This window comes from Melitaea cinxia, chromosome 1 (assembly GCF_905220565.1).
Source record: "Melitaea cinxia chromosome 1, ilMelCinx1.1, whole genome shotgun sequence".
NCBI classification, from domain to species: Eukaryota; Metazoa; Arthropoda; class Insecta; order Lepidoptera; family Nymphalidae; genus Melitaea; species Melitaea cinxia.
In genome coordinates this window covers 450441-468118 of record NC_059394.1, presented here as the reverse complement: position 1 = coordinate 468118, position 17678 = coordinate 450441, and positions in this window count along the sequence as shown.

Sequence of the window (17678 nt, the reverse complement as noted above, 5' to 3'; positions counted from 1 at the left end):
ACGATCGATAATAGTCATTGCTCAGAAATGACTTTTCTAATGAGAAAGATTATTTATATATTACGTATTTAACGGTCGGATTATGTACACTTCAGCCTGTAATATCCCACTACTGGTCATAGGCCTCTTTCCCCATGTAGGAGAAGGATCGGAGCTTAATCCACCACGCTGCTCCAATGCGGGTTGGCGGATATATTCCCTACTATGAGTAACGATCGCTATCAGGTGTATCGACTGTGTAAAAGTTATTAATACTAGTAGTTGCTGCATATTCAGAAAATATTAGAATTCCCATTTTCGGATGGGAGTTTTTGGTTACCAAGTCTTTCGTATGTATCGGAGCATCCGTAACTAACGAGTAGTCTATTATATAAACAACCACTCATGTGGAGCGGTGTGTGTAGTAGCCTAAAACGTCGACGGTTTACGGGTTTGATTCCCGTTCGGGATGGATTTCTACAATTATTTTTTTCCGATTTCGACGTCTGCCCTTGAGGATCTCACTACCGTGCCTCGGGGAGGACGTTAAGATGTCGGTTCCCGTTTATAAATACCTGATAGCAATCCTTACACATAGTAGGTAACATATCTGCCACTTCTTCAATATGGAGAAAGTGGTCTATGCCCAGTAGTGAGATGTTACAGGCTGAATTATGATCATCAAGGTCTATCATAAAAATAATTTAAAAATAGGACAGTTAGTTACTAAAGTCTTAATAATATCGTAAAGGTGTGTTAAAATGTCCGAAATATTGTCTTAAAACATATCTAATACTAAAATAGAAGATAATATTAAAATAAAAAGCTTCGTAAAGTATTGTAAGGATTAAGTGTTATTCTCGGAAACTGAATTTTGAGCCGCTTGTGAAGCGTCAAAAGATGGAAAATTCCGATAAACTTATTTTTTATATAAATTTCGAAGACCCTTTTCACCCCTTAAGGGATCGACTTTTAAGGACGAGGTAAAAGATGTGACAAAATTTTAACAACGGACTATATTTTTTTGTTTTTCTAACTTTGATATTTCTCTTTGTCCTATAAGTTGCGAATTAAAATAAAACTTACTGCGCGATATTGAATATTTCATAAACTGCGTTACGAGTTCAGAAATATTTTTGGATGTCTGATGTTATTGTTTGTAAAACTATATATAATTTTTTTCTACTGAAATTCTTTTGTATCAGAAAAATAGCGATCAGCAGTTACAAGTCTAATACTTACATTCAGATCTCTCTTTTTAGCCTTTTTTAGGAATTTTACCTTCACAGTCCTAAGAATTACAGACAATCGAAACTTACTAAGTGTCTAATATGACGTAATTATTTTTAGTAACCCAAGCTTGCCCTGCCGTCACCAACCCACCTGCCCAGCGTGGTGACTATGGGCAACACACATGAGTTTGCGCCATTTTTGGCGCGAACTTGTGGAGGCTATGTCCAGCAGTGGACTGCGATAGGCTGAAGTGATGATGATGATTTTTAGAAACAAATGAAACCTAGTTTTAAAGGTTAATGACATATTGGCACTGTAAGCCCATTGACGTCAGTAACGAAAACTTACTAGTGTAATGAACTTAGATATAATACATTTCCTTATCCTATGATCTATTTGGTCTAATCGTAACAGCTGTCAGTCGCGGACAGTTCAGGAGCAACCCTTCAGTCTTGACCTCAGTTTACGTTCCAATTTTACCTTGGGTTTATTTTTTACGTGTTGAGTCTTATGCCTCATTATCCATTTATTTCTCTGCCATTCTCTGCCATGGCAAAGTACGGCCATAGATAGGAAAATATGGAAGGGAATGGAGGAGGCCTATGTCAGGAGGACACACTGGGGATTGAGAACGGCTACCGACGACGGGTGCTTATATTATCCTTCAGTGAAGGCTTATTATTATTATTATTATATCTATTTGTTGTTTCTATTTCAAACATGATTGTACTTTTCTGCATTTGTTTAAACACCGAGATAAATCTTTTTTCTTTGTCCAATAATTTCGTGTATGATCTTAACAATAATCAGGTACTATTAATAATATTCCAACTGATTATTCTTAAAAAATAAAATATTCTCTGAAACTTACTAACACTTGGCACATGGTAACTAACGAAGCATTTGTTGCTTCCTAAACTAAATGTCCAATAAATGAAAACACAAAGTCATCGATAAATGTACAACTCTAAAGCTTAAAAGTTGTATCGTTGTGGGAATTGTAACTTTAGATTTGATTTACGAGTTCGGATTGTTTTAAACTCTACAAACCTGTTACACAGAGACGGTTTTAGCCCTGGCTATTATATCTATAATAGCGTTCACAAGCTGTTTTAAATCTTAATTATTCGCTACTTTTTAACAATTTTGTTTTAACGACCAAACTTTTAAATTTTTTCGAACTATACAACGAAACGCTTATTTTCATTCTTAACAAATACCATCCATTGCTCCTTCTTATGGAATGCTTCTGAGCACGATCACCAGCTCTTAGTGTTTAACCACTGCCTCTCACTTTTTGGACATCATCGATTCATTTGCATAGAGCACCCGAGCAAAACTTGCCGAGGCATAGTTTCAACTCTAAAATACACATACTGAGAATCTTACATAGTTCGTACATTCCACGACGAATACATCTACTTAATTAGCTTACCAGTTATGTAATGTATGTGGCTTGTTCGTTGAAACTTCAGTCCTTTGATTCTGCTACTTTGTCAATAGCTATGAGTTTAAAATTAAGTTTTTCTCTAAACTGACGACTGTGGACTCTTATTTTTATTATTTTTTTTAAATTAGATAGGCTTGCGTTTGACCACTATTTCACCTGATGTTAAGTGACAATGCGGTCTACGACGGAGCACGCTTACCCAGAAATATCCTATTCACTCGCGACATAAAGATCCCCAAATTGTAACTATCCGGAACTCATACTCATATATCTTTGCAATTTATTTTACTCTTTATGTTATTTATAATTCAATGATAAATAATATTAGAAATTAAATCTATTAACAATACTTATCATCAAGGTTACTAATCCAAAACTAAATTTCACCCGCAAAGTTCAAGTGTTATTAGAGCTTCAAGTGCGATTAATTCTCCGATTATTGAACTGAAAACGTACGAAAACGGTATTGTGCAAGATATCCACGTAATTGTTCGAGAACCTTCTAAATCCTTAAGGTTTGAGGTCAACAGATGGTTTAATTACGAGTAAACCGATAAAATATATTACGTCGAGAAGTTTACGAGCAGTCTACATTATTGCATGCTCATATTCAAGCCACGAAATTCCGTTACACGCTTTCATCTGTACTTTATTGTCAATATCTGTTTTGATTGTTACGTATAAAACACTCGCGTGCGTATTCTTATGTCGTTCCCTCACTACGCTATCGTCTAATATTATAATGTGTTCTCTTTTATTTGAATTTTATTCCAGAATATTGTTTGAATGACAATTGAATTTATCTCATATTACATTAATTTATGTTATGTGAAATATGAAATGAGAATAATAAATTTCGCAACATTCTAAAGTTCTTCCGACTTCTTGATCGTAATGTAGTTTTGACTCCTATGCTTAATAAATAGCTTGACCTCGTGACAATACTATAAAATTGTGAAAATTTATAGATAGTTTTTTGTATGAGTCATACTATAATCCATACTAATATTATAGATGAGAATGTAAGTTTGTTTGTTACGCTTTCACGCGAAAACTGCTTAACCAGTCATCATCAAACTTTGTACAGATATTCTTGGAGGTATTAAAAGTAACATAGGATACTCTTTGACTAGTCCGTTCGCCAGTTTGTAGTGACCCTGCTTTCTGCTCCGAGGGATGTGGGTTCGATTCCCGCTTCGAGTCTGGGTGTAATATAAATATTTATTTGTATATTAATATATGTATTATTTATAAGTATGTTTATCGAAAAAAAAATATGTAGCTATACCAGTCGGCTGTTACCTATAACACAAGCATTAAGTTGCTTACTTTAGGAACAGACGCCGTGTGTGTATTGTGTAGATATTTATTTATTTTTATTGAAAAAAAAAATTCAATGCGAGCGAAGTCGGGGATAAAAGCTAGTGTATTATATCTTCGTTCTTTAAAAAATAACACAAATACAAAAACATCGAAGTAATACAATTCTAAATTTAGCTGTGAAAATACAACTGACATACATGCTTACATACTAAGGATCGAACGATGAAATAATGGTAAAAGGGATTTCCATACATCAGAGTAGTGTTATACTGAGCTATCTTTGTGGCTTTATATGAGACTAAGTTCCTTAAGATTTTGAAGTGAAGTATAATCAAATTGTTTATCCCTGAGGATGTAGTTGGACCGATGTAAGCCATCCAGCGCCCTGAGATTTCTCCACTCCGCTGATTTGAATAACCCGCAGGCGATCTCGTCCCGAGCCACTCCTGGTGTACGTTTTTTTAATCAGCCCAATAACTCGATGTTTTAGTATTGGATTTATGTCGCTCAATATTATATTAGGTTTTTTATTGGAAGTTTGAATCAAGTTTTTAGCGGCGCATTTTGCTTGATCAACTACGAGATGCTTTTTTTGGCCTTAATTTTGAATTCGCTCTCATATCAAAAATAAAGCTAAAACTATCGTAGCGCGATTTTTTTTAATTTTCAGAATTATTTATATATATCATATAATTTTTTTTAACGTCACATTAAGGTAGCCCTGTTTTATGTTAAAACTAGCTGTGCCCGCGACTTCGTTCGCGTGGAATTAAAAAAAATGTTTCGTTCACAGAGTTACAAAATAAATAAATTTCTAAAATAACAGTAGCCTAAGTTCCGCCTTATTACATCAGCTATCTGCCAGTGAAAGTTCCGTCAAAATCGGTCCAGCCGCTTCAGAGCTTAGCTGGAACAAACAGACAAACAGGTAGACATAAAAATTGTAAAAATCTTATTTTGGTGTATGTACCGTGTATTTTTTAGCGTATTAGTAAAAAGCGGTATAGATGTATAGATGAACCGCATTAAGATAAAGTCTTCCACTTCCAAGGCGAACCCTAAACAAACAAGACAAATGTTTGCCACGAGTTTGTCGAAGCTGTGACCTTCATTTGGAAAGTTGCAATGGACAATGATTGCAAATTAAAAGATAAATGTTATATAGAAACGTTATGTATAGAAACAGAAATTGCATTATTTATTTATGAACTGTAATGTTTTTGATAATTTTGTAAATTGAACTATTTAACTAATACAAGCGTATGTTTTGTTTCAGGTATGTTCATTTCAAAAATTCTCCGAGAAACAATTTGATCAGGTTTACTAGAAAATAATTTTATGAAAGTATTAACTTTTGCCTGGAATATTTACGAGTAACTTCAGTGGACTTCAACGTTTAGCTTCAAGAAACCTGCTAGATATTATCTTTATGACAAAAGTTTATGCTAAATCAAACAAAAGTCGACGTTATGCGCTCGATATCTTAAGTTTTTCTGAATTATTGATGGCGGACACATACAATCGAAATGTTTATATTCGGAAAGCAACAACAAAGAAGGCATATAAAGTTTCGTATAAGGTATCGTTTCGTAAATATCGAGCACGTCTTATTAAATACATGTTTTGTTGTATATATTATATTGAATTATATTATCCGTTTGGTTTTATGTTTCTTTATACTTTTCCGTTTCGTTTCGTTTCGTTTTATTGCAATTGGATTTGTTGGACCGTTTGGAATGGCGCGAAAGTGATTTATTTTTGGAACGAAGTTCCTTGTAGAGCGTTGCAGAGGGGGGACTAGCTGGTAAAAAACATCCGTAACGTTAAAAAAAGCGTAAGATTTTTAAGTATAGTCATGTATGATGGCTATAAAGTGTCTAATGTATAGTCTACGTGATGACTGTATTATTATTGCAGTTTGCTATTATTATTATATCATTCGATAATTATATATTATATATTTTTATAAATCTTTGTAAATAAAATACAGGCATTAGGGTAATTTCTTAAAGTAGTTTTTTGATTTTTATCAATAAAAAAAACCTTAGGAAAAATGCATACCCGAATAATTTACTTTATATCTCGAATAGAATTTGAAATTAATATTTTATAATAAGCAACTTCGTTCCTATCTGGTGTTCCACGTACTGCACGTTTTTTTTTTTCAAATATTAATCTAAACTTAGGTTGCAATTGAAAAAAAAAATTATTTTATATATACTTAGATATATTTTACTATTTTATATCGTTAAACAATACCCCGTATGGACGCACGTCGAGCAAAATGCTGTGCTCTTTAATCGATCTAAATTTTATTTATTTAGAAATTTGTATTAAAATGTTCGTATCATAGTAGATAGAAATAGAAACCAGACATATTTTTTATTACATTTTATCTATATACCAATTAAGCAATCATGGAATCATCAGATCCGTATACTAACCCCAAATATTAATTATTACTCAGAATCGAAATCTGCTAATTAGATTGACGTCAAACCAACTACATTAGCAATCAAAACGGAGCAGTCACATTCAAGACGATGTTTACTTGGGTGAAAGGGCCCGATTGTTAAATGTTGATCTGTCATCGGTATGGGTCGCTGTGGGGATGTTATTTCTGGTGGGTGAAATACCTCCCCTAATGGGGTGAGGAACGGGATAAATAATAGAAAGTCAATGTAATCGTAAAACATCATTGTCAGTGTGTATTAAATAGGTATTTATAATTTGTTAGTGATGCTATGAAAACTTACAACATGACTCTATCACATGCTTGTATGTACTCATGTTGTTGAAATATTGACATTTCAATATACTCGTAAAAGCTGTTTCATATATATATTAACTCGGATTGACACAGAAAGACCAAAACAGAAATAAAAAAAAATATAAAAGTTTTAGAAAATTTAGTTCTTAAAATCGCTAGTTGCTAATAACTATATGAAGTCTAGGAAACTGTAAATGTAACTTAGTTGTAGATCGTCAGCGCATCGCCTCATACAGCGCACACCGGCGCTCAGCGTTGTAATAAGTATATGAATATGTAAAACGTTCGCTTCAACTTGTCTCATAATAGGATTTTACTTCATAATCTTTGCTTAACTCACGTTTAAAATCTTAATGAATAGTAAAATTTGGTTAATACGACTAGATGTGTAAATGTTAACTGAAAAATATAGGTTATGTTAGTAGTTCCAGAATGAATTTAAACTTACATTTACATCATTTTTTTTTTTTGATTCAACCGTGTGATTAATCGATATTCTGTGCAGCACTATCCTATCGTCTTAAATCTAACTTTAAGGTAAAAAAAATTATGCGACTTGGTCAGCAAATAAGCGTACGGTTAACGCTACCTAATGGTAAGCGATTACCGTAGCTTATAGACACGTGAAGCACCAGAACAAGACACATCACAAGTCAGTTGCTGATCCTACTCCCGACCCTCCCCAGGAGCTCTGCTTACCATACTCACCACAGGAACGCTACGAGTGGTATTAATTATCAGTGATCTCCTGCAAATGTAAGGTTCTTTTGGTAGTATAGCCCTGCTAATTTAGCAGGATATTCCCTGCTAAAGTAGCAGGGAATATCCTGCTGTGACCCACCTCAGTGGAATTTACTGTTTTTATTACATACCAAGTAATATTTAAATACATTACTTAGTCAATATCCTCATACAAACCTATAATTTCTAATACACGATTGCATGTTTGAAATTTAAAAGCTACCACATCATCGTGTGCGATAATAGTATTTTTCAATCAACATGACGATAAAAAAGCAGTCGCATGTTATAAATGTGAAATGACGTCAGAATTGCATGCATAGCGTGACGGCGGCGTTAAATAATATGCAGTACGGTGGACTTACGACCGGGCGATGCATGCACCTGACGACATGCATGCACGTCGCGACGTGTTTTATAAATCGAAATTTAGCATTTATATCCGACTTGAAGAATGTAGTTATCGATCGACAAGAAGTCCAAGACAAGTTTTTGTTCTGAAACAAGGTGATGTGAGGAACTTTGTATGCATTATTGTTTATACGACTAGGTCGGCAAACAAGCGTACGGCTCACCGGATGGTAAGCGATTACCGTAGCTTATAGACGTCTGCAACACCAGAAAGATTTCTTTTTATAATGGCAGCTTAAAAACTCACTTAAAACCTTTTTTTATTAGCGATACTACAACCTACTTTTACTAACACGTTAGCGCAACTGTCTCGGCCTTGGATTACCACTGTTGCGCTGGCGATCGCGGGTTTGATTCCCGCAAATGGCGTACATTTGTATTGACCATACAAGTTTGTATTTTGTATTTCCGAACCCCCGATACAAGAGAAAATGTTATTTGGAGTCGTTGATTGTGAGGTGTAAAATAAAAAAAAAATGAATTATGAAATAATAGTCAGTGATTGTCAACAATTTCTTCGCAAAGACTTAACCCAGATAAATTTTACGTGATCCTTTTAGAAAAAACAGAATTTGAACTCTTTCGTTACATAACAGAAAATGTTTATTTCACGCAGAACGCAGCTCCGACGCCCGTATCTCATCGTCTTGTGTACGCCTGAGATCACTCGTTATTTTATATTTGAGGCGGAAAAATGTATACGCGTTAAATTATGTGTATACTCATATTCAAATTATAACGTGTTCGAACCGGTTCAAGCTGGATTCAATCGGTAATTAGAAAGTTTCACTAACCGACTTTTAAAAAAAGAGGAGGTTCTCAATTTAACTATAAATTTAGCTAGTAGGTAGTATTGTTTTTGAATTCTCGCTTATAGTACGTATTTAATTTATATTTTTTTCCGACTACCTTCATTATATCATAATCGAATATAAACAACAAATAATAATAATATTTTCATTAAAGATCCAACCGATGTCAAGATCCATCATTGAAAGAAAAGAAAACAATTTCCATCTTCCATCGAAACTTAATATTTTGTCAGTTCAATTATATTTGGGAGATTATTTTTTAGTCGTTGGCAGTGGAATTCTGAATACGCCTGTCAATGTCAAGTTGTACCGTCCTAATGTTGTTCGTAATGTAAAGAATTAAACATTTTGTGTATTATTAAAAAAATCAGTTGATTTTTGTAACAACTACATCAATATGAATCGGTAAGACTCCTTCGTGTTAATACAAATATATGAAATTGGAATGTATGCTTGTGATATTAAAATAACTGCTTTTTACTAAAAGCATATGGTTGTATACACAGTACATATACCAAAATAATATTTTTTACAATTTGCTGTTGTCCCGGCTAATTTCTGAAACAGCTGGACAGATTTTAACGGGACTTTCACTGGCTTCAGATAGCTTATGTAATAATGCGTAACTAGGCTACTTTTGTTTTAGAAATTTATTTATTTTGTAACTCTGCGAACTGAACAATAACTTTTCTTTAAATTCCACGCGGACGAAGTCGCGGGCACAGCTAGTCTTAAATAATTATTTTTATCAATTCCATACATGTCTAAACTGCCTCGATTTAATTTTAAAGATATACCTTGTAGAATTATGACGCAAAATTGCTTTTAAACCTTTTCCTTTTCAAATATATATCGGAATAAAACTGAATTTTGCATTTATTAAATTAATCCTCAAAAATAATTATTTGATTAATTTCGTACATGGCAACACTGCTATAAAATAAAAATAAAAACGAGTGTGCCTAAGACCACACGACTGAAGTAAAACTTCTGCACAATAGGCCTGCACTGTTTCTTAGATATACGAAACGTAACTAGCTATAAGAGAAAGAGAGAAAGAAAATATGTAGTCGTACCTCTCTCTCTTGCTCCATTCGCCTCGTCCGATCACACTTTTCATAACGCGCTTTTCACACATTCACTAGCTTACTCCCTTAAAATTGAGTGACGAAATTTTTGCTTTTAACACAGAACAAAACTCAAAAACGATACAAAGTACCACAGTAGTGGAGTACCACATCCACCACATTTCATTCTAGAGCAAAACCAATAATAATTTTCACAGTTACTAAGCGGCAAATTTATTTGCACTGGCATCAATTTTATTTTCATAAGAAAATAGCAGTTACAACTAAGCGTATAGAGTTTAAAGTTGCGTGATCTGATTTGAATACATTGTGACCGATTGTTGATGTTCGCGGTATTTTGACAAGCTCCCTGGCACTGCGTAGGTGTGACCTGACAATCATTTTGTTGGACGCTGTTTCTAATGTAGCGGAATATATTTTGGTTGTTTTGAGAAATGATTAACTAGCATATTTAAGCAGGAGTGTGCTTATTTAATATTTACTATCTTTAGTTCATTAATTATTTATAATATTTTGCTGTGTGTGTGTACTTTCAAAATCTTAATAAATATGATTGTGTTTGCTAGAAAACCGACTTCAATTACATCGACAAGTAATACAACGTAAGTAGACGAAAAAAATAGTCAAGTAAATACGCGTTATAAATATGACTCAAAAATAACTCATCACATTTCAATCATAATTTAAACGGGACTACAATAGTATCAGCTTTCGATTAAATACGAATTATCAAAATCGGTACACCCAGTGAAAAGTTATACGGTATAAATACAACGTAGGACGACGAAAAAATAGTAAAGTAAATACGAATTATTAGATACTAGCGTCCCGCTCCGGCTTCGCACGGATATAAAATTGTCATTCACTGATTAAAATCGATCCAGTAGTTTTGATTTTTTCATTACTGCCCGTGGCCCGCACGCGTTAACTTAGAGTAAAACAATTCTTCTTTTCCTAAACCATGAAAATTTCTTGTTATCTTTGGAATATCTAAATTCATACACTACATTTTTACTTATTTACTTTTTATACTATACCTATAGGCACGCTCCCGCCGCCCCGGCCGGCCGGAACCGCCGCAAACGCTACGTCCCGCAATTTTTAAATCTGTAACATCTTCGAAAACATTCGTTTAAATTATATGCTGTAAAGGGCCTTATAGATCTATATTAAATCAACAATGTATTTAAGGTATTTAATTAGATAAAGATTAATGCTGTATTGGTTAAAATCGCTTCGAAAATTAGCCATTATTTGTCGTAAAAAGTAAATGAAAAAAAAATTTTATTGTGGGATATCCTGAGATAGACATGTACAATACTTAGTACATTATGTTGATAAATCTCGTAGGGTTCAGCCTGCGTTTGCAATGTAAGCAGAAAAAATGTAATTATTTACGACATCATATTAGAAACCTCAAAAATAACAGTATTTCTCCACTATTTAATGGATGTTATTATACATATAAACCTTCCTCTTCAATCACTCTACTATTAAAATAAAAACGCATCAAAATCCGTTGCGTAGTTTTAAAGATTTAAGCATACATAGGGACATAGAGATATAGGGACAGAGAAAGCGACTTTGTTTATACTATGTAGTGATAACTCGAAAAGTACTTGTTAGATTTCAAATAAATTTAAATGGAATCGCGTGACACGCACCACTTCTCAATAAATAAATAAAATAATTTTTAACAAAAAAAAAAACCGACTTCAAAAAGGAAACTAAAAAGTGAAAAATAAATTTACTTAGTACAAAATAATTCATATTTTGATTTAGTTAATCAGAAATGATTAAATAAATATTTTATAATTTTGAAGTTGGTGCCAAGTAAATACTACAACAACCTGGCTACAATAATAAATACAAACAACACACACACAACAAACAAGTACAAAAAATATTATTAGATATGTCAAAACATTAACCGAATAATAACAGTATTTAACCTAATAGTCAATGAAACAAATTATGAAAGAAAACTGAATACAACTTATGAGTAGATACTAGAGTAGTTATTGTTTTACTTGTTATATATACGGTCGAATTGAGTAACCTCCTGCTCTTTTTGAAGTCGGTTAATAAAAAACATCGAAATCGTTCCACCTAGTCAAAATTTCTGAGGTAACATACATTAAAAAAAGCAAGCGAATCGAGAACCTCCTCCTTTTCTGGAAATCGGTTAATAAAACTGGTTTTCAAGCTAAACAACTATAAAAACCGGTTTCAGATTATTTTTTTAATCGTCAAATTACTTGTTTCATAATTGACAAAAATATCACGTTAAAATTAAAACACAATAATAATTCAAGTCTCCATTATTCTAAACTTATTTTTTACTTAGCGACATTTTAACAAATTGTCGTAATTATAACTCTACTCGTAGTACAACGAGGCCACTGAACTTTAAACTTTTTTACTAAACACCAAAACACTGAAGCATTAATTATAGGTATTATAACTAGTGGTCACCCAGCGGTCGAAATTCGACCATAATTAATTTAAATTATAACTTTGAATATTATTAAGGTTATGTTGTCTAAAACTATACTTCTATAATCATTTAAAAAAGTATAAGTGTGTAATATTTTTTTTTTTTTTGAAGTGAAATATCTTTAGGCGCATGAGGGTAAATTTTTTTCGGATGAAACGGCAACGTTTTTGTCAGACTTATAATTAGTTTGCCAAAGAAGTTTTACTTTGTACGCACGCACTTTTTTTATTGATTTAGTGTTTTTTACGCACAAAAATAAAAATAGCATTCTGCACTCCTTCTTTATATAAACTATAAGTGTGCGAAATTTCATACTCCTCCGTCCGCGCAATTTACGTAAAAAGTGGTACAAAGTTTTTGATTCGCGTATTAATGTATAGATAAAGTAAAAGTAAATTCATTTTAAATTTAAATAATCTTTATTTATCTTCCTTAAATCATCAATCATCCTTCTTAAAATATATACAATTAGCAAGTTGAAGTGGCAGTGGGTTGGTTATCTGGTAACTTGTGTCGCAGAACCGATGGCCGTTGAAGCAGCCGTGTTTGGAGTGAAGACCGCGTGTTGGCTAACGTACTATGGTACGTCGACCTACGTAAGATTTTGTGGTGGTGGCTGGATGAGGATTGCGGAAAACTGGGATGTGTGGCGCGACCTTGGGGAGACCTGAACTGAACAGACTGACTGATTAATAATACACATTTAATACTAGACATCTGGCACTATCCATCCGTATAAATTATTTTAGTTCCAAGTTGGTTGATATTCACCACTGTTCGTAAGAGTCATTGTTTTAAGTTTAGTCTAAACATTCGATCGTCTTTATTTCTCCTTTATACTAACGAAATATTTTTGACACCATTCGGGAAATTCGACAAGTATCTCTAGTAAGTAAAATTAAGTTAAGCTGTCTATAAACTTTCGGTAGTGAAGGCTTCAATCAATCATCAATCATTACAGCCTATACAGTCCACTGCTGGACATAGGCCTCCACAAGTTTACGCCAAAAACAACGTGAACTCGTGTGTTTTGCCCATAGTCACCACGCTGGGCAGGCGGGTTGGTGACCGCAGTACTGGCTTTGTCGCACCGAAGACGCTGCTGCCCGTCTTCGGCCTGTGTATTTCAAAGCCAGCAGTTGGGTGGTTATCCCGCCATCGGTCGGCTTCTTAAGTTCCAAGGTGGTTGTGGAACCTTGTTATCCCTTAGTCGCCTCTTACGACACCCACGGGAAGAGAGGGGGTGGCTAAATTCTTTAGTGCCGTAGCTACACAACAGTGAAGGCTTAAAATTTATTAAATTCTATATGACCCCGCAAACGTTGTTTTGCCATATATGTCATTAACCCCCTTAATCCTTCCCCTCATAACTTAGGGGTTTGAAAAATAGATGCTGGCCTATCCTCAGACCTACTCAATATGCACACAAAATTTTATAAAAAACATTCCAGCCGTTTCGGAGGAGTATTGTAACTAACATTGTGACACGGGATTTTTATATATAAGAAAAACACCATACCATAGCAAAATAATAGTAAATACTATGTATTAAAACCGAGCTAGTAATTATGTTAAAAAAGTACCCTAACGTAAATAAATGCCTACATTTAGTTCTGCATTTGTTTTAGTCCCATAAAATATATAAATTAACTAAACGTTACAATGTAATAAAGTTGGACTGTTGAGTATTTTTAATTGTTGCCTCGGAACACGCACGCCGTCCGCAACGTATCATTTTCATAATTCTAATTTTGCTCTTTTTATGCTGAAAAAAAAAACTGAAAAGATAAACATAAAATTATGAATAAGCACGAAATTCTTATCAAGCGTTTCATTGGCTAATATTTACGGAACACGAAATTTAAACCTAAAAAATTTTCACTAGCTTGGCTTATGATAAAATAATGAAGCGGAATATGGATATCAAGGAAGGTTGACTGAATGAGTATGTCATGGGTTCTACTTAGAATAATTGTTCTGGATAAACGATGACAAAAGAACCATTAAACTTAGCTATTGATGCTTATGGATCAAGTTTAGTTTGAGTTTTAATTTGAGACAGTTTTTTTCTGTATTTAGAAGAACACTTAGTGCTGTTGGTCCCGGTTATTATCAAAAGCATGTGTTAAAGATTGATAAATTTTTGCTGCAATAATATAAATGAATATCTCATAGAAAATAATTTACTGCAGGTCTTTTTTTTATCAAACAGAATATCTGTCTTAAATATACGATGAACTCAAAACAATACACCGTCGTTTGGCAGACAGTTGAATTTAGACCAAAGCAGGCGAGTTAGTATACCTAACAGAGTCTGTAGATTTAGGCCTAGATTTGGTCTGAATGCCTGTATCTAGGCCGGCCGTGTTGGATTTGTTTACAAGTATGTGATTCGCTTGGAAATAGGGCCAGGGTTAGCGAAACTGTATTTATAATTTTACATCAAGATGTATACATTTTTGTATGCTATTGTCAGTAATATGCTTATGCAAAACAAAATTTTAAGTTTCGGTGTATTCACTAAAAATAAATGTCAGTACGAAGTTCGATGGGTTAATTTGTATATCATAATTTCAAAACAATTTTTGAATATCATATCAAAAATTGACCGCTCCAGCGGGATTCGAACCCGCGTCTCCGAATGACCGTGTCGGCGCTCTAGCCAATTAAGCTATGGAACGATGTACCCGCTAGAGCGAAATTTTTGATATGATGATTTTTATTTTCGGTTTAAGCGAACCGTGGCGCCGTCTATAGTGAGTTCTTTACAGAGACCCGTAACTATTCAAAGTTTCATATTACAATGAAAATCTTTGACAGGAGACGACACCATGCTATTTTTAATATGTACGATTTTATTTTTTTGTACCCACACATTAGGAATTCTAAACATTATCATATTATCAAAAATTGACCTAATGTGTGGGTACACAAAAATAAAATCGTACATATCATAATTTCAATTCTATCAACAAAGCTTTGTCCTAATTAAATTCAATGACTAGTTGTAAATATTACAAACTTCTAAATCCAGTTTTTGTATTATCCGTTACAAAAACGTTAAATTTCTCGGGGAACCCGAATCCAGAATCTCATAATAAAACTTTTGAAACATAATATAAATACTTTACATTCCTCCCCTCGTCGAGGATTCGTTACAAAAGTTTCCGATATAGAAATAAGCCTTGTTACGAAACGAGAAAAAAAAAATGTTTATTTAACACCGTAACGTGCTACGGATATCTCGTTATCGTAATGTATAAAATTTTTATCAGTTTTGTCAGTTACTCGCAATTTGCTCATCATCACAAAGCTCGGCCAAAAATAGTAACGTGAACTGGAAGACACTATAAAGAAGAATGTTTGCACAATGCCAGGATGTATAAGTATTCAGTGATTCTAAATTGATAAAACTTAGAATTTGGATTTGAAATATTTAAATAAACCACTACTGGATAAACTTTAGTTGATTAAAGTGGAACTAATGCTGACTGCATGTTAATACAGTTATAGTAATTTATATATCATCATCATCATTATTGGCCTTAGTCCGTCTATTGCAGACGATTTAGACAGTGTCAGACAGACACTGTGTCGTCTAGGACACTCTTCCAGAAAACGCAGAATTGTAATATATATCATATGATATAAATTATTATTATCATTAAAGGTTTAGCTGAGGTAGAACTGCAGGAAATATCCTGCTCAGAATCTGGAGCAGCCAAATAACTCAACATGCACTCACAGGTCGCAGCTAAATAATACTGCTTTCAAGCAGTGTTCTGTCCCTGTGGTCAATAAGGTGACCAGAGCTCCGGGGGAGAATTGGGGATAGGATAGGCAGTGCGCTTGCGATGCTTCTGGTGTTGCAGGCGACTGACTATAAACTTCGCTTACCATCGGGTGAGCCGTACGCTTATTGTTTGCGGCCTAGTTATATAAAAAATGTTATAATGTTTAACAATCTGTATAAATTAGTATCTATGAGTGGAGTGATGTGGGGGGATGGTTGATATATTCAATGTATGAATAAATCTTCTGTAAATAAATAAAGACAAAAAATGTTATGCTATATAACGATAGTTGGTAAAAAATATCCACCATAGTGTGTAAATATTTTCCCAATGCTCGACACCCCTGAACCATTTGTCTTAATATGTTGATGCGAGCCGGCTCCATCGTTTATCAAAACCTAGTTATGATTGAAGTTCACTTTGCGAAATGAAACAAAAAGATACGTCTTATCCATATTTCACTACCAGCGTCCCTGGAGATGAAATCTTGATCTTTGATCTAATCTAAAATATACGTAAAAAAATGTTTGTGACCATGACTTTTTTTTTGACTTAATAGATATTTTAATTGCTTTTCGGAAATTGACAGGAGTTTACTTTCCTTGTACAAACAGAAAATTCATCGAATTTCATCGTTCGTTGATAAAGTATTAGATATCTGATATACAGTGTTATCGAAGAGATAAACTTTTCGAATCAAACTTCATTTTATTTTGGGAACCTTACTGAAATATAATGTTTATTTTCAAAATAACAGTTCAAAAGTACTTTTGAAGCCAACTCGAATAAAGTTATTTTTGATTTTGATTTTGATTTTAAAGTAACACAGTTTTAATGTCCACGATTAAGGATCCGCATGGATGGCTATAATGACAATAAACGCGGCCCGCAAATGTAAGAGATAGTGTTCAATACGGCATTTACTGTGTTTAAATATGGACATTATTTAACCGTCCCTATAACAATTACATTATAATTTCGATTGTTTGCTCCGCGCCGCAATTCGACTGGTTTTTGGTATTTTCATGATCATTGTGTTTAAGTTTTCGTTGGCCCATTGTTATTGTGAAGCTGTGTGTTTTGAACGATGTGTAATTTTGATGTTAGATAAATTAGTCGTATTTTTTTTTATATTTATGTTTATAAATAGGAATATTAAAAATAAATATAAAAGTTTTTTCCATAATTTTTTTATCTGTATCGATTTGATTCAATTCAGCGTGTAAGATCCCACCGCTGGGAATGGGCCTCTTTCTCCATGTAGGAGAAAAATTGGAACTTAATCCATTGCGCTGCTCTACTATTGGTTGGCGGATATGTAGGACGTGTTTATTTAACAGAAATTTATCAAAATGCTATTTATGAGAGTGATAAAAACACTAAAACAAATCTTGTTGGATGTCTTTTTCTGTTTGTCTGTCTTAACGTACATTTTTTCACTATCACAAATATTCTGCAGCGCTTAATTAGATGCGGTTTTCACGTTTCTAATAATTAACTTTCGGTCATGTTCATTTGATACTTGATACATTAAAAAACCGACTTCACTTACATTGACAAATAATACAATGTAGGTCGAC